The sequence below is a fragment of the Gorilla gorilla genome, chromosome 8 (assembly GCF_029281585.2).
Source record: "Gorilla gorilla gorilla isolate KB3781 chromosome 8, NHGRI_mGorGor1-v2.1_pri, whole genome shotgun sequence".
Taxonomy (NCBI): domain Eukaryota; kingdom Metazoa; phylum Chordata; class Mammalia; order Primates; family Hominidae; genus Gorilla; species Gorilla gorilla.
The window spans coordinates 65,361,732-65,384,105 of record NC_073232.2 but is presented as its reverse complement, the minus strand read 5'-3'; the positions used below and the strand labels follow the sequence as shown (position 1 = coordinate 65,384,105).

General features: G+C 39.0%; 1 protein-coding gene across 7 annotated transcripts in view; it reads right to left on the bottom strand.

Annotated features, from left to right (window-relative positions):
• Nucleotides 1–22,374, bottom strand: part of SGMS1 (sphingomyelin synthase 1) — a 313,766-nt gene that overhangs the window by 98,817 nt on the left and 192,575 nt on the right. Inside the window, exon 1 of one of the 7 annotated variants that reach the window (XM_063709741.1) lies at nt 7,849–8,261. The exons of the other annotated variants lie outside the window; for them this stretch is intronic. The gene's annotated coding sequence lies outside the window, so the exon portion shown is untranslated. Of the gene's footprint in view, nt 1–7,848; nt 8,262–22,374 lie in introns of those variants that run through there. 7 annotated transcript variants of the gene reach the window in all.

Here is a 22,374-nt window from a genome sequence, read left to right as displayed (position 1 = left end):
ACAGAACAGAACATCACATTTCCCACATGAATAAGCACTCAATGACATTCATTTTTCTTCTCAACATTTTCTAAATTGCAATAAAAAAGATAATATTATGATGGTCATGACACTCTTGTGTTGCAAGTCAGATAGGAAAGGGCATTCAAGGTGAAGACAAGCAAACCTGGGGAAGCCAGCTGGTCCTTAGAGTGCAGTGTTATCTGGGGAGACTCACATAGTCCAAGGCTGTCCTTTAGTCTTGCAAATTTATAAATACAATGATCAGAAAAGCATTCATACTGACCACACTTGTGGTGACATTAAAGTAAAAACTCCAGCTGAATACCTTATTGTGAGAATGTAAACCATCAGGTGGGTTGTTTGCTGGCATGTCTGATGGCAGATCTCTGAAAAGCATAGTTATGTGAAGTGGCCGAATTACCATGAGAAGGATGCATAGTGGGCATGGAACAAAAATATGTTCTGTGTCTTCCTGTGTGGCCTGACACTGTGCACTGTGAGGTTAAGGAGGACTCAGCGGTATTCACCGATGAGGGCAAGACCAATCTCTAGTTCAGATTTGGAACTTAGGCAGATTTCAAAAGCCCTCAGACAGCCCCACCACAGGGGAAGACCCATATGGAGACCTGGTAATGCCGCCCTAGGGGTAAGGCACCTTCTCTGTAGCTAGGCCAAGCTGGCCTCTCAAATTCAGTCTCCCATCCCAGTCTTCAAGTTCTACTTCTCTAAATTCCTCTTCAGACAATTTCCCTCTCAGAATAACATGTTAGTTCCTTTAATCAAGTTATAGTTCTATAACCAAGTTATAGTCTCTTGTTGTATGTTTGCTGTGATACATTCATTATAGGTTAGTTTAATAATTTCTTTTGGAGTCAGGTCTTTCTTTCCAAATTGAGAAGAGGGAAAGGTATATATAGTACATATACTATTACCTGAGGGCCCTCATGTATGGCATATACACCATACTCATGGTAGAAGCCAATAATTCCAGTGAAATGAAAGCTTTGGAATTTCAAGGAAGAAGGAGGGACCTCTTGAAAAAACAAATGAATAAACCTAGAACCACACTCTGTATTTAAAGAATTCATTGAATGCCAAGCTTAAACTCTTTAAAAAATACAAGCTAATAGACCTATGGCGTGGATAATGAGGCATATTGTTCCACTCCACCTTGACTTAAATCTGTTTGTTCCTTTATGTCTAGGACGTGTTTGAGCCTTTTGGTGAGACCCTTGCTTCAAAAGGGGGGAAAAAACAATTCTATTTTTACATCTGTTAACTCAGCACAAGTCTAGAACTTGGGATTTTGGTACCAATTACTGCAAAATTACAAGTTGATGCCCAGGAGCCTTGTAAATACACAATCAGCTTTCAAACATTTTCAGCAACACTTCCTGCAGTGCGTGGTAATTTCTAGTCTCATCCATATCTGAGAAATCAAAGTGACAGAATGCACCTAAAGTGGATAAATTGTTTTATGGGGTCTCAAGAATTGTGGTCACTGGTTCCACCTGAAATTTTAAACTGCCTAGTCTTTCTTTTAGTTTATTTATTATCAGCTTGACTTGCAGTTTGGTTTGAGTATCAAACTCTCAGCTTCTGACCCCATAGAACTATGCAATTTTGTATCACCAGTTCAGGATTCTCTGTTAGGATCACCAGGTTTCTTTGCCAATACTGCTTACCCAGCAACTCAGGGGCGGCTTGAGGCTTGAGGCCATCAGAGTCTGGAACACCACCGTCTACTTCTGTATGATAAGGAAAGTTAAGTAAACTTGAAAGTTAGCTTAATGAAGGCCTCTAAGCACTAGCAGGGCTTAGTCTATGTTAGTAATTTCTGAGAAGTATGTTTTCATCTGTGCGCCAGTCACATTTCACATGCCCCTTATGCTGGAACTGCTGTGCTCCCCTTGGGCAGCCACCACCTGAGAGGGATGAGCTGGCTGTGAATTGTCCCAATGATGTGAGGGGACAGATTTCCTTCCAGATACCCAGAGAGAGGCAAGCTGCTGGGGGCAGAGGGTACTAACACTCACTCCACTAGAGGATTCAAGTCACATGTTTATGTGAGGTTTACACAATTCAATGCAATAGGGACACTGAGAAAGAAAATCAAGACCACTTTTCAAAAAAATTCCTAACTTCAATTCTCCAACCTGAAAAAGTGCCTTTTCCTAAGCCATGGAACTTTTCATTGCTGGACCTCTTATTGCCATCTCCCTGGAAAATTAACAGAAATGCAAAACAGTCTGCCTTTATAAGGCAGACAACAGACGGATTGTGAATACTCTGAAATCTTCCCATCCAACCCCTATCACCTACAAAAATTCACACCATTAAGTCAAATACATACAATGCCAATTGCTCTTACGGATAAGCTACACACTGCTATAGCTTGCTTGATACACAAGTGGAAGTGACAGAAAGGGTGATAACATGAAAGCTTTATCTTTTCAGGCAAGGCTGAGAGGGTATGAGAAATCACTAAGATGAGAAAATTGACACATTTGCACATACATTTGCTAGGTGTGCTGCTTACACCTTAAGGCATGGAAAAACATATTTAAGAGACATAATATCAAGAGTAAGATTAAAAAATAGAATTACACTGCTTAAGAACAAACATTACATGTTTTTATAGTGGAACAATTCACAAATGCAGAAGTTATATTATTGGCTAATTCCAGACTGATAAGAAATAGATGACTCTTGTTTTCCATGCAACTTATGCCTCCCTCTAATAAGTGCTTCTCACTTTAGTGCATATTCTTCATTCCCTACAAGGCCAAAGTGATATCTGTAAAGACATTTACTTCTCCTAAGATTTATCACCTTTGGAAAACAGGAGCCCTTTTATTTTTAATATTTTAACTATTAAAAAATCTAAATTCCTTATATATCCTCCTTCCATATCTTACATTTTAAAAAGCATCAGTCAATTCTATTAACCTGGAAAATGTAAATTTGAAAAAAAAGTTATCTCTTGTGACTGTGCCTAAGGACTGTGCTACATAATTTACATGTGTATCTTGTTTATTCCTCTAAGCCCTATGAAACAGAGATTTGGTTTTCACAGATAAAGAAACTTGCCCCAAATCACACAGCAAGTTAAACTGGCAGGGCTGAGATTCCAGCAAAGGTGTATCTGACTCTCAAACCACTATAATATATTCCTCCAGGAAACAAAGCAAATATTTCACCGTGCTGCTGATGATAAAATGTGTACACTGTATACACTTGCAGATTTCAGCATACATTAACTCTCAAAGGCCTTTTATAAACATACTGTTAAAGCTACTTGGTGATTTCGTTAAAGCAAAGATTGGCATTCAAATGTCAGAAACAGAAATACATACATTGAACTTGTAAGCCAGGATTTCTCGACCATAACACTACTGACATTTTGGACAGGATAACTCTTTGCTGTGGGGCCTCTGTCCTGTGCACTGTAGGATGTTTAGCAGTATCCATGGCAGTATCCACTAAGTGCCACTAGCACACCTCCCCAACCCCAGCTGTGACAATCAAAAACGTGTCCAAGTATACCAAATTTTCCCGTACTGATCTGATTTGGACTGGAGATAAGAAAGAGGTCTCCTAAAACCTAGTTTAGTGAAGATTTCTCATACACCAAACTATAGCTCCTTAACAGAAAGCACTTATTAAACTGGACAAAATGTACAGCCTTCAAAATGTGACCATCTCTCTTTTACCACATTGGTAATAGTAAATAAATATAAAGTATCATTTCTCAGCTTAAAAGTTTTTAATTTTTTAATTTTTTTTCTGTGGACCTCATCTGATTGAAAGTCTCTCAGCTTTTACACTAAGGTGAAGACGCCTATTGTTTTTGGACCACTGTTCAAATAACAGTTACTAGACACTCTCCAAAACCTAATTACAGCCAGGCACAGTGGTTCACACCTGTCATCCCAGCACTTTGAGAGGCTGAGGTAGAAGCATTGCTTGAGTCCACAAGTTTGAGTTCGAGACCAACCTAGGCAACACAGTGAGACCTTGTCTCTGCAAAATATTAAAAAATTAGCCAGGCATGGTGGCACACCTGTAGTCTCAGCTACTCAGCAGGCTGAGGTGGGAAGACCGCTTGAGGTTGCAGTGAGTCGAGATCATGATGCTGCACTCCAGCCTGGGCAACAGAGCAAGACTCTGCCTGAAAAAACAACAACTAACCTATTTACCACATTCTGGATATGTGTTTAAACACAAACCCAGAAATGTGCATAATATTGCCTGAAGTAGTAGTAGTGACAGTAGTTAACAGCAGCAACAACAGAAGACTAGGATCTAATATATACAATTTACTATCCGATTCTGCTTTAAGCACTTTACATGGATTATATAATTTAATCCTTCAACATCTTCAACAGCCCTCTAAGGTAGGTATTATTACTATTATTTGTATTTTATGAATGAAGAAATAGAGGCATAAAGAACTCAAATAACTTGCCCAGGGTCTGGCTTTGGAGTCTCTATTCATAACCACTATCTACAGTGCTTCAAAGAACGACGCAATTATCACCTCCTTGGTTCCAAATACTCTATCTCTTGTACTGTGTGAAGTTTTTCCCACCAGCTGTACCATATGCCTTTGTCAAGCGACACTATCGACACCTTGCTCAAGTCTGACATTACGCCACTGATCATCCCTCTTTGGGTAAAAGACCTAAACTCATTCATCTATACCGCTATCCAATTCATATTTTTCCATCTTGAGTAAAGAACACACGTAGCACGTTATTAAATGCTCTGATGCGGGCGCCTGTAGTCCCAGCTATTCAGGAGGCTGAGGCAGGAGAATGGCGTCAACCCGGGAGGCGGAGCTTGCAGTGAGCTGAGATCGCGCCACTGCACTCCAGCCTGGGTGACAGAGCGAGACTCCGTCTCAAAACATAACAAAACGAAATGTTCTGATGAAGCAGACATTGCATATCTATGGCAATGCCCTGATATACTTGTCCAGTAACATTATTAAAAAACAAATGAGGTTAATTGGACATGAATAATTCTTAGCAAACATACGCTACATACTGATCATCACTTTTATTTTTGTAAGTGATTCTGACCAATCTTTTAAAAAATGTGATCTACAATTCTGCTAGACACCAACGTAAGTTATGAATCTAAAGTTTTCAGAATTTACCATTTCCCCATTTTTGAAAATGGACTCTGTGGCATGCTTCCCCCTCTCCATGACTTTTCCAAGATTACTCCCAAGTGGTTTTATCATCACATTGGCATGTTCTTTCAACATGCTCAAGAATTCAGGTCACTTAAAGCAGTTAGGATTTAGAGTGGCTTAAGGAAGTGGGTAGGTGTTCTGTGTCAACTAGATGGTGCAGGTGATGATGTGGGGCTGTGAGCAATGCCTAGTCCTGGAATATTTCATGGTATTTCATGGTCTTCGATGAAGGTGGCATTATTCTCTTGTATGATGATATGCCCACAGATGGACTCTCTCAGAAATGGATGCTCTGATCAGACACGCTGAGACTTTCTCACCTCCACATAACTAGTTTTAGCTCTCACAGAGTGTGCCTTTCATGAACTCACCATTCTTAAAACAGGTTCAACGCTAATCTAGGTGCTAACGTAAATTTAAAAATATTTCACTTAGCATATAAAATACTGCAGGTATGCACTCACAAACAGGGGATTCAACTAGAGAAAGCCTGAATAGCACTTGTGACACGCAAGAGGAAAATGCACACCCTGAATTAAAAGGTCTTCAGAAAAAAAGCAGAAGAAAGTTACCGGAGTTCAGCAACACTAAGGCGGCCATGTGCATTAACGAGCTCATTAAGAGTAGGGCTTTCTCAGTTAATATTTGAAAGCCGTAGCCTTCTAGAGTAAATGCATAATTCCTTGAACTTTGATAATTTGGCGCTGGGACAATGAGCCACTTTTAAATCACTTAAAAATCTGCTTTGAACCAAGAACCTCCTCTGGATCATTTTAAACAGAAAAATCAACACCATTTTAGGAGCAATTGGAGCCACATAGGAAAAATAACCAACCTTAAATGCTAACTTCCAACATAAACTAAATTAACTAGCTGTGAAATTTGGAGCAGGTAATATAACCTTACTGAGCCTGTTCTTCAACTATAAAACAGGGTCAAAAATACCTCCACCTCTTAGGACTATTGTGAAAACTAAATGAAGTAATGTATACAAAGCATCTCAGTGCCTGATAAAGGAGATCCTTAAATATTCAGCTTTCATACAACTATTAGGTGAAACTAATAAAATTCCAAATTTAATTATCTCTTTGGATTTGAGGCATCTTAGAGATATAATAAAATATTATCCCATTCTCACCACCTGAGGGGGCTTTTCCAACTGTCTCAGTGACTTGAGAACCGTGGGCTTAGGCCATTTCTCCCAAGTTTACAGGCTATTTCTCAAAGAGGATTCTACACTGTTATCTTTTACACAGAGCCATTTGATCAGTTCAACTCGGAGCAAAAGGGCTTAACAATCAACCTATGAGCTTGAAAACACTGTTACTAGGAGCTCATAGGGTAACTTAAAGTTTCTAACAAATTATTTTAATTATTCCATTTAGAAGTGGTTTCTTTCTAGGGAAGTTTCCTTTATAGAACTAAAAAAAAAAAAAAAAAAAAAAAAAAGCCAGCTGCGAAGAATTTTCTTTCTCTCGCTAAAAAAAGCCAGCTGCAAAGAATTTTCTTCCTCTCTCCATGACAGTCTATCTTTTAACTTCATCACAGTCTCTATCTTCATAAATGCATGTGTAATGATGCTATTCATGACTTGCTCATTCATATTCATAACTTCATAATTCAGTTTACAAGTCTTCCCACCATCCTTTATGTTACTGGGACGTCTTTAACCTGTCTTTCCTGTACACAGTCAGTGTTTCTGATCATGAAAACTTCCCTGTTGCATTGTGTATATCCTCAGTCGTCACAGGATTCCACTTTCCCTGTCCCCTACCTCCCCAAACTCTTGCAAGAAAATAAGTTACTTGGCATCATACAACTGCACTAATTTCTTATGTAGAAAAGCGGGTTTTTTAAGTGGCTCACTGGACTTATTTCTACATAAATTTAAAAGCGGTAACTCAATTGGATAAAAATGTTATGATAAATATTTGTAGCATTCAGGGTAACAGAATTTAGGTCTCCAGATTTCCTATTTTGGTACAACTACACAAAGCAAACACAAATAGAAAATAAAATAAAATAAAATAAATGTCATGCATTCTTCTCCATGTATTTATTGACAAATTCCACAAGAGCGATTACCTGGCCACACTAAATAGAAAGCACAGTTATGGAGTAAACACGCTCAGTCCAAAACACAGGGGCACGTGCATCCTTGTGGCACTTAGTACCAAGCTCATTCACAAGCCAGCTTCCAACCAACCAAAGGAGTTGCCAAAAGGGCTGTTTCGTACAGGGACTGGAGTTTGAGAAAGTGAGTACTTCCCCAAAACTTAATAACCAATCTGTAGACACAATCCCATTCTCTCAAAAACTGCCATTAGGAAGACTTGATAACCCCAAACAGAAACCACCCCCCTACCCTTGGTTCTCATGCCACGGCAGTTAGCATCACGCAATATAAAGAGCATTTGTTGACTGATCCTACCCATATCCTGACCCACTGCTTCAGCAACTGCACTGAACCTTCTCAGGTGTAAATAGCTAGTGCCTATTTGATCATTAAAGCAAGATGCAGGAAAAATAAAGATTTCCCTTTACTTCGCCGTAGTAGAATTGGCACTGATTGCGGTATTTTAATCGGTTCACACCGTCTGTTAGTGTATTCTAATGAACCACAGCATCTCCGGAGCAACACTTACGGTCTCTCGTCCCCGGAGGCAGTGTCTCCTGGAAAGTTCCTGGAGCACCAAGTTTGCGCGCGGCTCCTCGCGCTCAGGGTGCGCGCAGCCAGCCCTGGCGCGGGCGGAAAGGCGAGCGCGCTGAGCGGCGCGCAGACCCCGGGCGCGGCTCTTGCTGGGCGCCCGCGCCTTGATCGGTCCCGGCGGTCCGGTTCCCCTGCTTGCCGGGCCCTGGTGCTAGGACAGCGGCGCTGCGGAGCCCGGCGTCTGGAGCTGGCGGGCGGCCGGATGCGCCGATCCTCTCCCGGGGGTCAACTGCGAGCTTAGACGCCCAGCCGGACCTCAGAGGCTCCAAGAGCGGGGTTGGCGGGTGTGGCCCGGCAGCAGAGGGTTTTTGGAATGCAGGGTGTGGCCCTCTACTACGGCAAAAAAGAAATGAGTCAGCCCGTTCAGTCCTAACCAATAAGCATGTTCAGTGTCGGTTAAGGCGGAACTTTCCTTTCTTGATTTATACCAAGCTTAGAAGCCGTTCACAGCCTTTTCTTTACGCCTTTGACAACTTCGACACAACTTCTAGAAAAGGGTAGGTTGCCTTTGAAAACGCTTGGGAAACAAGGATTAATCTTACGAAAGATACTTCAGTGGATGTACATTAGTTTCGATTAGTAAAAGTTTTTGAGTTAGGCAGAGATATTGGGTGCAAAGAGGTGGGACCTGGTATCAAAGCAGATTTGGATCAGACCTCTGACACTGTGTGGCCTTGAGTAAGTTAATTATCATCAATGAGGGGGCTAAAATGCCCACCTAACAGTTTACAGATTACAACAGCCCCCCCATATGCGGTTTCTCTTTCTGCTGTGTCCGTTACCCCGCCCCTTCAGTTGCAGTCTGAAAGTATTAAATGGAAAATTCTAGAAATAAGCAATGCATAAATTTTAAATTTCATGTCATTCTGAGATTGTTAAAATTGTTATATTTTATTATTAGTTACTGTTAATCTCTTACTGTGCCTAATTTATAAGTTAAACTTCACCATAGGTATGTATAGGAAAAATCATAGTATATATAGGGTTCAGGACCATCGAGATTTCAGGCATCCACTGGGGGCTCTGGAACATACATACCATCTGAAGATAAGGGGGGAACTACTGATTATGTAACAATGCATGCAAAGCATTTACCACAGTGCTGGACAAAGAGTAGGCACTCAAAAAATGCTGTCTTGTCCCTCTGAGTCCTGAATCCGAATCTCCAAAATTGTAAACAAACTGGCTCGTAATTTTCAAAAATTCTTTCCTATGTTAAATATCTAAAGAATTTTAGAGCTGAAATAGTTCTCTGGTATTCCCTGGTCTGAGTCCCTCATTTAAGTGGTGAGAAACTTAAGAAGCTTTAGGTTCAGGATTCTTGAATTTGGTATTCTTACTATACAATAGAAAGTTTATTGGTAGCAAATAAGGCTTAAAATTGGAATGATTTCATTTAGGTCACAGGTAAACCTACTTTTAAAAAAGTAAGAGTGATTTGTGGAAATATTCCATCTGAGTCACTGTGCCCTAAACATTATTTTGTAATAAAAATACTTAAAAGAAACTTTATTTAGGAATTGGCAAATTACAGGGGGCTACAGAAGTGCTAATTCCTGAGGGCCCATTAAGAAATGAGTTGATTGCTATTGCCAAAAGAGAATTTCTAGATGGGAAGAAAAAAATGTTAAGTTACAAATTAAACCTTCTTTGCTTTGGAGATCTCCTGAGCAAAGATCTCTTTGGAGATCTTTCTCATACATGTTTAGAGTCATTCCACAGGCCAAGGTTTCTTGAAAATACTCATTAGCCAAAGATAAGATCTAAAGTGAGATCAGCAAAATGCTGTTCTTTTCTCCAAAGCAGCACGGGAGAGTGGAAAGAACACTGCACAAAAAGCCAAGAGCTCCCTTCCTAGTCTCAGCTCTGCCAGTAAGTGACAGGGTGAACTGACTGCTTCATCTCTCTCTGAGGATCTCTAAGAGTGTTTCCAGTTGGAAACCAAACTATGGTCAAAAGAGCAGAAGCAAGATCGGCCTATAGCCTCACATTTATCCTTAGCAACAGGTACTTAAGTTGGGCCTGTCTCCTAGATGATGAAGCTGTCAAATCTCTCTTGACTCTCATATTCCTCATAAAGGTAATCTTACTCTCCTAGACACTTCAAGTTAAATTCTGGAATCATCTGAGCTCCCTCTTTTCTCTCTTAATGGTTCACTACCAATTGGCGTAACATGAAGGCTTCTTTCATATCTGGACCATTTTTTCCATTCCTGGTTCAGGCATTCGTCCCCTCTGCCTGAGTCACTGAGGTTGAGTGTCTTCTAGCCGCTGTTCCAGCAGGCGGGCCCCTCCCTCTATGCCTCTCAACACATCATCATCATCATCACATGAGAAATGTCAAAGTCGAGCATGCCATCATGTCATAAACCTTTTCCTCTCAGTCAATTAAATAATTTTATAGTAGAGATCAAAAGGAACACAATTTGCTTTATGGGCAGCTTTCCTCAAACATTCATGTAAATTAATGTGTATTTTTAAGAGCACTGATATTTTATATTTATGTAATTGTTACAATGAGCTATACTGGCTGAACTGATAATATGTTGGCTATTATATCAAGGACAGCAGCTCTTTTACATGAGAAGACTACATAAAGCTTAAGTGTATATGAACAACTCCATAAACTTAACACTGAAGTCTAAAAAATACAATTGTGTTTGTGTGTGTGTGGACATAGAGAGATACTTTGAGATCTATGATGGAGAAAGGGAAAGGCAGCACAGACAGGAAAGAGAGATGATCTAGTTTGTTTGTATTGTTTAGGATCCAGCCAAGCTTAACATTCAGAGTAGGTGTTCTCTCCAGGAAGAAGGAAGGCTTCATAAATATGTTTGGCTGCAATCATAACTCAAAGCACCTGAAAGATGTTTCCAATAATCCTTATGCTTCAGAAATAAGAACAACACAATGACCAATGTGGTTAGAACGTTCCCACAAGAGAACAGGATAACTGGTTCTAGGATGCCTTTGTTGTCTAAAATTAAAATTTAAAGTACACGGATTCTCAACATATAGTTATCAAAAAAAAGTGACGGTGAAACTACGGGTCCAGTGCCATGACATTTATAGGCACTCAAAGCCTTGCCTCTACCTCTGCAACCCCGATCTTAAAAACCCTCTGCCAAATAACCCGCTGGTCCACTCCTTGTTCCCCTAAAGCAGAGGGCACATTACTACCACCATACCTAGGGATAGTGAGTGCTTACCATTTTATGTTGCCTTGACATCCACTTTAAATATAGGTTTAACTTTCTCAGAATCAGGGCTCAGTCACCCTTGACAGTTTCAAATTCCATTCCCCACCTGAATGGCTCCCACTGGTGGCAGGAAATAAAACTTAAGAGACCCAAGTCCTGCCTAGCAGGCTGGGCTCCTCACTTTCCCACCACTTCCTTAAACAGACCTTTCAGACATTTGCTTGCAAAGTTAAACTGACCACCTCTCAGTCACAACATGACCTCCTGGAACTAGCACCTGCTTGCTTTAAATCTACCAATTAAAGCTCCCCTTAGGAAACATATTTGGATAACACACTGGACCCCAATAAGATGGTGGCCCATGGGTCTCTTTATCTCTGCCTGTGCTCCCTGGCCTATGTAGTGGAGACGGTGGGGGCCTCCGAGTGTGCCATGTACACTCGAGGGTCTAAAAATTCTTAACTTTCACATTGTAGTTGGGAGCCATGCTCATCCCTGGTGGAGAGGCTGCCCCAAAGGGACCCATGCAGGTGGCTCCCATGTTGGTGCTCTTTAGTCCAGGCCTCTCAGCTGCTGGGTGGTTACCAGCTAAGGTGACAGAGTTTCATTCAAAGCACTAGGCTCACACCATGCCCCCTGCCTGACAACCTTCTTGCATTCTTTTTAGTACATATCCCGTTCCAGACCACTGAAACCCTTTCTTCTCCTAGAACTTTTGTCACTGGCAAAAGCCCTGGGGAATCTCTCCTCTCCTCCAAATACCTACAGATCTTATTCTTTATACTTCCATTTCACAACTAACATAGGATCTTAGCATCCTTCCTTCTTTTTGAGATCCCTGACCTTTCACTCTCAGCAGACAGTGGAAATCCATCTGAGGTAGACGTGTTTCCGAGCATCTGTATCCCCCAGGGCCTAGCAGATTCTGCATAAATAGTCATTGTTGTGAATATAATGATGCTTAAGTTATATAACAGCCACAAAGGAGAAAAGAAAACGTTCCCTTTGACTGCTGACACATCAAGAATAAACAAATATTATAGCTGTTCAAACCAGTTGGCAAGCAGAACCCAAGCAGCAGATGCGTTTCTGTGCTCTTTGTGGCATGTTCCAACAATACAGAATGCTACTGAGACAGGAAATCTGATACTTCCTAAAAGGAAGTGGAGTTTACAAAACAGAGTTTTCATGTAAAATCCCAGTTCCCCAAACACGAATCCACTGCGGAGAACAGAAGCAACAAGTCATTCGATCTTCCCTTTCAAGTAAGGAACACATAGATACATATTTGATAATCTTGCCAAAGTACCAATTCCTCCTTAAATGTAAACATCACTCTCAACCACAAACATCTATTTACCAACAGGTGCTCCTAACCATAATGGTAGCAAAGGACAGTTCTTCAAGACAATTCATAAATCCTAGAACTGTCATAGGTATACATTTATTATATGGCATTTGCATTATATGACATCATAGGTATATAAAAGTTTTACATTTGCATTAGAGCAAGCCTCTGTCAAAAGAGCCGTTACCACCCGCACACACATTCATTCACTGGTATCCTTTGATTAGCATTAGCATATTTCTGCTTTGATGACAGATGGGGAAAAAAACACTACCACTGTTCTCAAAAGGCTGTGTCTGTCCTGCTATGCAACTAAATACTTTATTAAAATTGCCCATGACAAAAGCACTGACTTTCTAAATAACTACTCCAAGTATAAACAAGCAAATGAATTAGTCAGCAGTGTTTAACTTGCAGGTAACAAAAATGGCACTTGAGGCATCACAGGCAAAAGCAAGGTGAGCCACATTGGCTCTAAATATCCCAGCAATGGGAAAGCCACAGGGGCAGCTGGGCACTAGGATCAGCTCAACACGAATTGCACCAGGACAAGATAGCATCTTTGCTTCTGGTGTTTTATCATTGGCTTTATTCTTCATTCCTAAAGTGTGCCTTTTCCCACTTAATTCCCAGCTCTGCATCCAAGAGAGACAATTCCTCCTTTCACAGTTGTAATTTTAAAAATTGCCAGAAAACCTCACTGGTCCAGTATGGGGCCATGTACCCATACAGACTGGCTGGTCTATACTAGGACCACCTGGTTGGATTGGTGAGAGGAGCAGTAAGTTCTCTAGAAGAAAACGGGTTTAATTCTAATTCTAATTCTTAGAAGTAGAAGGAAGGTCTTGTTTGCCCCAAACACATCATCACCTATCAAGAAATTCCAAGCCATCTTCAACCAGGTAATAAATTACATTCTAAAAGTTCACTTCTAGAGTCAAAAGTCAATGAACTCTTCTTAGACAAGGTGGCATGGGAAAAAAAAAACTAAGTCCATGAACTCTTATATAACACTTGGAATACATTTCACTTGACACAAGATGTCTCTAGCATAGAGGCCAGCTTCTCTGGCCAGTCCTTAAAAACCTGTTTAACTCATAATTTAATGAAATTATATGTCAATGAAATATAATGCTGAATAATATTTCTAATACTGTACTCAAACTCCATTCATGACATTGTTCCTAAAGGAAAATGTATTTGAAATTCCATTTAGAACAAGAAAAACATGCTCAATTTAATCCATTTACCGAGTACCTACTAATGACAGCAGCTTTCATTTTATACACATTATTTTACATTTAATCGACATACAACACTGCAAGGCAGATATTAACAACTACACTGAATGCGCAAAGAAACAGGGAGTCAAGAATGCTATATATGTCCAAGGTAAATCATCAAGACAAGTCAGAGCCAGCTGTACAGCCATGTTTGTCTGACCTGAAAGCTGGGACTATTGTGTCTAATACAAAGAGCAGCTAGATAGGGGTGGGCTCACAGATGAGAAGATTGAGAGCGAATGTATCAGACTCCATGTAAATACCTAAAACGTGAAGGAACTAGAGGGCAGTCACAGTCACTAGCCAGATTTAACTTTCTATTTCTTAAAAGAAGGTACTTCTCTATGGCTGAATAAAGAAAAATATTTCTCTAGGTAGGCTTTAAGCTACCTGATGCTTGTACTTACATGAAGATCATTTGAAAATCAATGATTTATCAATAGTATCTTCATAAAAAGTGTCTTTTGCCTGTTAAAAAAAGAAGGTACTATCTATATTAAAATACCTGTCTAAAGTGTTTTAACCTAGGAAATATCCTGGACATCGGCCTTGGCAAGGAATTTATGACTAAGTCCTCAAAAGCAATTGCAACAAAAGCAAAAGTTGACAAGTGAGAACTAATTAAAGAGCTTCTGCACAGCAAAACAATCAACAGAATAAGGAGACAACCTACAGAATGGGAGAAAATATTTGCAAACTATGCATCTCACAAAGTTCTAACATTCAGAATCTATAGGGAACTTAAAACATTCAACAAACAAGAAACAACCCCATTAAAAAGTAGGCAAGGAACATGAACAGACACTTCTCAAACAAAATTAGTCGGGCATGGTGGCACATGCCTGTAATCCCAGCTACTCGGGAGGCTGAGGCAGGAGAATCACTTGAACCCAGGAGATGGAGGTTGCAGTGAGCCAAGATTGCACCATTGCACTCCAGCCTGGGCAACAAGAGCGAAACTCCATCTCAAAAAAAAAAAAAAGAAGAAGACATATGAGCACAGCCAACACACATACAAAAAAAATGATCAGCCGTCACTAATCATCAGAGAAATACAAATCAAAACCACAATGAGACACCATTAATCACAATGGCTATTATTAAAAAGTCACACCAGTTAGAATAGCTATTACTAAAAAGTCAAAAAATAATGTTGGCAAGGTTGCAGAGAAAAGAGTATGCTTATCCACTGCTGGTGGGAATGTAAATTAGTTCAGCCACTGTGGAAAGCAGTTTGGAGATTTCTCAAACAACTAAAAATAGAATTACCATTTGATCCAGCAATCCATTACTGCAAATATACTCAAAGGAAAATAAATCATTATACCAAAAAGACAGATGCATTTATATGTTCAATGCAGCACCATTCACAATAGCAAAGACAGGGAATCAACCTAGGTGCCCATCAATGGTAGACTGGATAAAGAAAATGTGGTACATACATGCCATGGAATACTACACAGGCATAAAAAAGAATGAAATCATGTCCTTTGCAGCAACATGGATGGAGCTGGAGACCATTATCCTAAGTACATTAATGCAGAAACAGAAAACCAAATACCACATGTTCTCACTTATAAGTGGGACCTAAACATTGGGTGCACATGGATATAAAGATGCGAACAACAGACACAGGATTACTAGACAGGGGAGGGAGGAAGGGAGGCTGAAAACCCACCTATTGAGTACTATGCTCGCTACCTGGATAATGGGATGAATTGTACTCCAAAACTCAGCATCACACAATCTACCCATGTAACAAACCTGCGAATGTACCCCGGGTCTAAAATAAAAATGGAAATTTTTTAAAAAGCCGTGAATATTTAAACATGTTTTGTAGATCAGGTTGGCAAGAATGAATGAGTCTGACATTTCTCATTACATTAATTTGAGGTGTGCAAGTTAAAACTCTTTTTTTCCCTGAACCTCTGGCAATGTGTATGAAAAGAAAAAGTATGCATCCCTTTAATTATATCTGGAAATATATCCAAAAATATATGTACAAAGATATTCACTGATATATCATCTGTAATAGAGAAAACAGGAAACAATCTAAACATACATCACCAGGATATTAATTAAAATAGATATGATATCATAAAATGGAGTGGTATGTATTAAAAATTACAATATTGATTTAGAGAATGTGCTGTAGCACATTGTTAAGTGGATAAAAATGATTTAATGAAAAACAAAAGTAAAAAAAGATTCACCAAAATGTTAACAGAATCTGGGGGAGATTTTCTACTTTCTTTACATTTTTCTGTGTTGCTTGAATTTTCCAAAATGAAAGTATTTTTCGTTTATAAAAAAATGTTTTAAGAGAAAATTAAAATTGGAAAAAAACAACTACCACTAATATGACTCAGGTCTGCCAATATAAATGCAATGGACACATTTATCAACATTAATGGTATTTCATACCTTTAAAAAATCTGGTTGTGCAGTATTTAATAGATACAAGTGAATACAGTTACCTATTTGGTATGAAATATAGTATTAAAGTCACACCCATGAAGTTACCACCCATCCTATGAAGCAGACCTTACTGAAACATGGCAGCTCTCTGAGTTCACCTTCCCTTGTCTAACTGAGGCTGACAACCATTTCTTTCTGTACATGTTGGACAACAAGTTTGAAAGCCCCTGGTCCAAGATGTGGCTTTAATAATAAATTAACCCTGTGCCTTTTGAAATCAAAGTAGAATTGTGGTCAGAAGTAATGAAACAGAAAACACCAGAATTCAATCAGGAAGAAAGGGGAACAGCTAAGTCATACATTGGCTTAACATAGAAACCACTAGTCAGACAGACCTCTATGAGCTATTGATTTCACTCCCTACTCCAAAGCCAGGACTTGTCACTAGTAAAATGAAATTAAGTTGGATTGCCTTGACACATGTCAGGTAGTAAGACACGGAGATCTAAAATTGCGAGAGAACAACTCCAAATTATTCCAAATTGAAATAATGGGAAAAAGCACCCCAATTAACAATGAACTCCATTTCATACATCATAGAAAAGAGAACCACTAACTTGAAGGGAAACAAAAATAATCAAATCAAAGAAAACAATAGAAATTTACTAAGAACTTTGTTGTAATAGTATGTTAAGCACTTTATAACAGAAAAAATTAATGTATCATCTGTGAAATCAAAGAATTTACGGCTGGGCACAGTGGCTCATGCCTGTAATCCCAGCACTTTGGGAGGCCGAGGCGGACGGATCACGAGGTCAGGAGATCGAGACAATCCTGGCTAACACGTTGAAACCCCGTCTCTACTAAAAATACAAAAACATTAGCCGGGTGTGGTGGCGGGCGCCTGTAGTCCCAGCTACTCCGGAGGCTGAGGCAGGAGAAGGGCATGAACCCGGTAGGTGGAGCTTGCAGTGAGCCGAGATGGCGCCACAGCACTCCAGCCTGGGTAACAGAGCGAGACTCCGTCACAACAACAACCAAAAAGAACTTACAATGTGTGTCAAAGAAAGAACATATACCCTAAACTAGTGAATGAGTCAGTATAAATTGACTGAAAACTACAAATTGAGAACACAGCAGTCTAGCATGTAGTACAAATTAAACGGCACAGTAAATACAAGCTAAGGAAGGGGGGAAAGAGAAGGTAAGCTGAACTAACCAAAAGCAACGGCACTTAACATTTTAAGTCGACATACAACAAAGTGGGGACACTACATAAACAGGTCACTGAGGATCAAAGCACACCCTTTATCAGCACCCAACATTGTCTACCTTGTTGGATAGCTACTTGAATAGACAGCACCCACACCATACTCTTCGATTCCTGAAGGCTGGGTCCAGGGCTTGGGTTACTTTAAACCTCCAGAAATCCACACTTTGACATGGGATATGTTCTACAAACATTTATAGAATTCAAACCTTATTTGAATTGTTAAATTCTGATGAAGGTTGACATCTTCAATGAAGGAGAAAGACAGCAGTGGAACAGTTGATATGGAACTCTATCCCTGGAGATAAAAAGGAGGCTAAGCTGTGTGTGAATGAGAGAGAGAGAGAGAGAAAGAGAGAGAGAATGTGTGTGTGTGTGTGTGTGTGTGTGCATGTGTGTGTATGTGTGTGTATTAGGCCTGTAAGAGGGAGGATGGTGCCTAAAGGGAGAAAAAAGAGTAGATCAGTTTAGGCTAACTTATACTGCAGGAACAAAATGTCCTCAAATTTTGGAGGCTAACAATGGAGTGAGGCTTAATACTAGTTCCTGTCTGGCTCCTTGCAGATAAGCTGTGGACATGGAGTCCACTCCATGTCCTCTTCACTCAAAGACCAGGGCAGAAGGAGCACCCCTAACTGGCGCATGATAGTCCCATGGCAAAGAAAAGAGAAAGATGGCAGAGCAGGCCATACCTATTAAAGTGTCTTCTCAGAAATGACACAAATTATTGTCACTGACATTTCACTGCCAAAATAAATCCTAGAGGATTTATTTGGCCAAGCTAGCCATGGGGCATCAGCCTTCTGTAGAGTAGGAGAGTATAATCCTTTCACAGGGATGGAAGGTGGGCAGAAAGGAGCAGCAAGTGTTCTGACAATAATATGAGCTGCCACAAAAAGAATGGAAAATGGCTATGAGCTTTCTTCCCCCCGTAATGATAGAAGCTGTCCTGTTATAAAAAGCAGCCCCTCCATTTCTGTGGTACTTTATGCTGTTCTCATAATCTTTCAGATACTGTCTTACTATCTTTACAACTATCCTAGCAATGTTTCAAGGCCTCAGCAGTGCCTGAACTACAACACCAAATCTGGTACTCTCTCACCCACCTTAGGGAAGTCAGCCTTTCAGTCACCTGCAAAATGCAGATAATCCCAGATGCTTCCTAAGAAGACTGTTATGAGACTAAGTACAATGAGTAACAGAGGCTCCCCAATTTAGGAAAAGGTTACATCCTAATAAACCCATCATCAAAAATGCATTTACTGCACCTAACATACCTAACACCATAGCTTAGCTGAGCCCACCTTAAACATGCTCAGAACACTTATGTTAGCCTAAAGATGGGTAAAATAATCCAACAAAAAACCTATTTATTAAAGTATTGAATATTGTTTTTAAATTATTGAATACTGTACTGAAAGTTAAAATAGAATGGCTGTATGGGTACTTGAAGTATGGTTTCTACTGAAGGTGTATTGCTTTTGCACCATCATGAAGTCAAGAAATCATTAAGTCGAACCATTGTAAATTGGGGACTGTTTGTATTTAAAACACACAAGCACAGACAGGTATAGTCATGCACTGCATAACAATGTTTTGGTCAACAAGGGACACACAAAAGGCAGTGGTTCCGTAAGATTATATTTTTCCCATACTTTTCTATGTTTAGATACACAAATACCATTTGGTTACAAGTGCCTATAGTATTCAGTAGAGCAACATGCTATACAGGTTTGCAGCAGCCTAGGAGCCACAGCCTATACCATATAGCCTAGGTTTGTAGTAGGCTACACCATCTAGATTTGTGTAAGTACACTCTATTATGTTGACACAACAACAAAATTGCCTGAGGACACATTTCTTAGAACATAGCCTCATAATTAAGCAACTCAGTAAATATAAGGCATTACTATTATTAAATTACGACATGCATCCCCAAACTCACTTCTTTTCCAAATTCTCCTTAAATTTTAATTATAAAGAATTTGTTAAAATTCATTAAGTGTAGAAAATAAATTAATGAACTTTCCTTCACTTTTAAAAACCTCTACTCTTATAGTTTTTTCTACACATACACACACACACTCACACACACACACTCACACACACACACACACACACACACTCTTTTCTCATGACTTCAATTACTTGTTTATGTCCTGGTTAGTTTCTTAAATCTCTCAAGAATTTTAAAAGATCTATTCTTTCTTGAGCATTTGGAACTATTTTATTTCTTCCCCAAATAAGAAAAATTAAGAACAATTGAAGCTATTCAGGGTCATTCATTTAAAGTATAACATAGATTCCAAAATGACACCCAACTAAGAATAAATTAAAGGCTTGGTATCAAAGACCCTCTATTTTCTTTTTCTAGCCCTAATTAGCAGTATTATCTTCTCTTCATTCTACTAAACTATAGTTCTAGCCTTTTCCCAAAACGTGATCTTCCTCTACCATCTCTGCTCAAACTGTTCCTTTCTGCTCAAACTGTTCCTTCTACCTAGAGTGTCCCCTAAGCACTCCTCCCAACTCTGTTCAAAGGTCTCATCCAGATAACTGAATGAGTGCACCATGATGTTACCAAAGATGTTCATTACAGCACACTTTACAAAAATGAAAAGTTGAAAACAAAAATGTCCAGTAATATGCAACATTATAGACTATGTACACATGGAATGCTATGTATTATGTATACATCTGCAATTATGTAGATGTATATTTATTGCTGTGGCATCATCTTACTATATTGTCAACTGAAGCCGATTTCAAAACAATAGTAATAACCAGACCCATTTTAGAGGGAAAACAAAGCATGTATCTAATCTCGGCATAGAAAAGTATGGCAGAATACAAAAAAAAAAAAAGCAATGTTAATTGTTAGCATTTTCACTGCCATGCAAAATAGTTTTGCAAATGCAAAACAGTTTTTGCATTCTAAAGTTCTTTCCAATTAGCAATGTTAACTTTTATAGTTTCATAAAAGGTACTTTAATAAAAAGGCATTAATCATTAAATATCTAATCCACATATCATCTGCTCCTGAATCTCCTCCCTGATCTAGCCCACTCCTCTTGCCACCCAGGTAATTTCTCTTTCTCTTCTGTTTTCTGAGTATTTTATGTCTTTTATAATACCTACCACATTCAGTTTGAAATTATAGTTTTCTCTTTTCAGGTTTGATTATCAATTCCTAAAGTGCAATAAGTCTGTCTTATTTGTACTGAAATGTATCGTCAAAAGCAACGAGTCCCAAGTATCTAGTAAACATATTTTTGTTTATATCAACAAACATGAGTTTGTTGATATGAACATAATGCAACGCTATAAAATTTGCACATCTAAAGACTATACACATAGCATCTCTCTAATGAAGAAATCTTCTATACAAGGGATGTTTGGAAACCACATAAGGCCCATTCTGTTAAGAGAGATGATAATATAAATCAGAATGTTATATCTATAATAAAATTTCTGTATTAAATTATTATTTCCATGTTTGCTTTCAAAGTACAAAGACACGCTTATTTAAATTAAGCCAAAGGTAATTATTTCATAATCCAAAGGCAAGTCTCTCAGATTTTAACCACGAGCTTCCTCTTGAAATGAACACAGATTACTTTTGCAGTAATCCAAGTCCATCCCTGACTCAGCGGGAACTATAAATACCTTTTGTTTTAAGAGGAAATCGGGGAAATGAATGTTTTACAATTATGTAAGTCTGATTCAAAGAACTGACACAAGCAAATGTTTTGAAATATCCAAGGCATTTTTGTAAGGTTCAATAAAAAATGTGTTTTGAGAACTAGGTGGGTGAGATTTAAAATAAAAACAACAAACACAATCTTAGCTGTTACTTAGCAATTTCAGGGTTCGATTGCTTCCTTCTAAAGGGCAAGTTAGAAAACTGAAGAAATTGCTTCTAGAAGAAACATTGAGATGTCTGATCTGGTTTCGTTTTTTTCCTCCATTTCACTCCCTAAGATTTTAATCAAGCCAAGATGAACCTTAAACTGCCCAGGTTTTGTTTTGTTTTTACTCTCTCCCTAGAGGCAATTGGGTTTCCATTAAAACTTAATTTTTGAATCAAAAGCAAAGCTGCATGGAATGCTTAGTTGGGAGGAATCCTGACTACTTGTCTCTGTAGCACCACTACCTGAAGGAATTTAAGATTTGAAGGAATATGGGGAAGGGAGAGAAGGAAGTTCAATAGGCAGTGAGCAGAATGACTGATCGCCAATACTAGCACTTGGAGATCAGTTTAACAGCCAGAATAGGCAAGCGATGCCAGGGGTCAGTTATGAAGCTGAGTCAACAACTCAAGAAACTGTTCTAAATTCTAAATTGGTTTTGGCATCTATTTTCAATTCCAGAAACAATATGAGCATGACAACTTGAGTTACAGCAAGCACTGACTCAAAACCAAACCTTGTTTTTATTCATCAAACGAAACTCTTACCACCAGGGCTGAGGCAGATAATTAAAGAATTGTGGCTTAGAAATGTCTTCACAACAGGAAACCTACAATTAATGGTGTATTAGAGCCAACTTATACCAGGCCACTAGAACCAATTGTTAAATTCTCAAAATTTTTAGCAAGCTGGTTGTTAAACACAGTCATTATTAAAAGTTAAATTATATAAACAAAATTAAAATAAATCATACTAAAAACAAAGATAATAAATACTCAAATCTCATCACTTCCTATTATTTTACTGTTAAGCATGCTCTTGAGGTGATGTGTAACTACTGTATCTGGTTGGTAGAAACTATATAATGCTGTGCTACTGCATAACACTTCCCAGCCTCGCTTTCAGTGACTTTCACTGGTAGTTTAAAATGAGCCAGCCACAGCAGTGGTACTTACACAATGGAAACCTGCAAACATGACAACCCCTCCTTCTGACATTGCCAGCTTGTTAACATCTACCTGCAGATACTACCT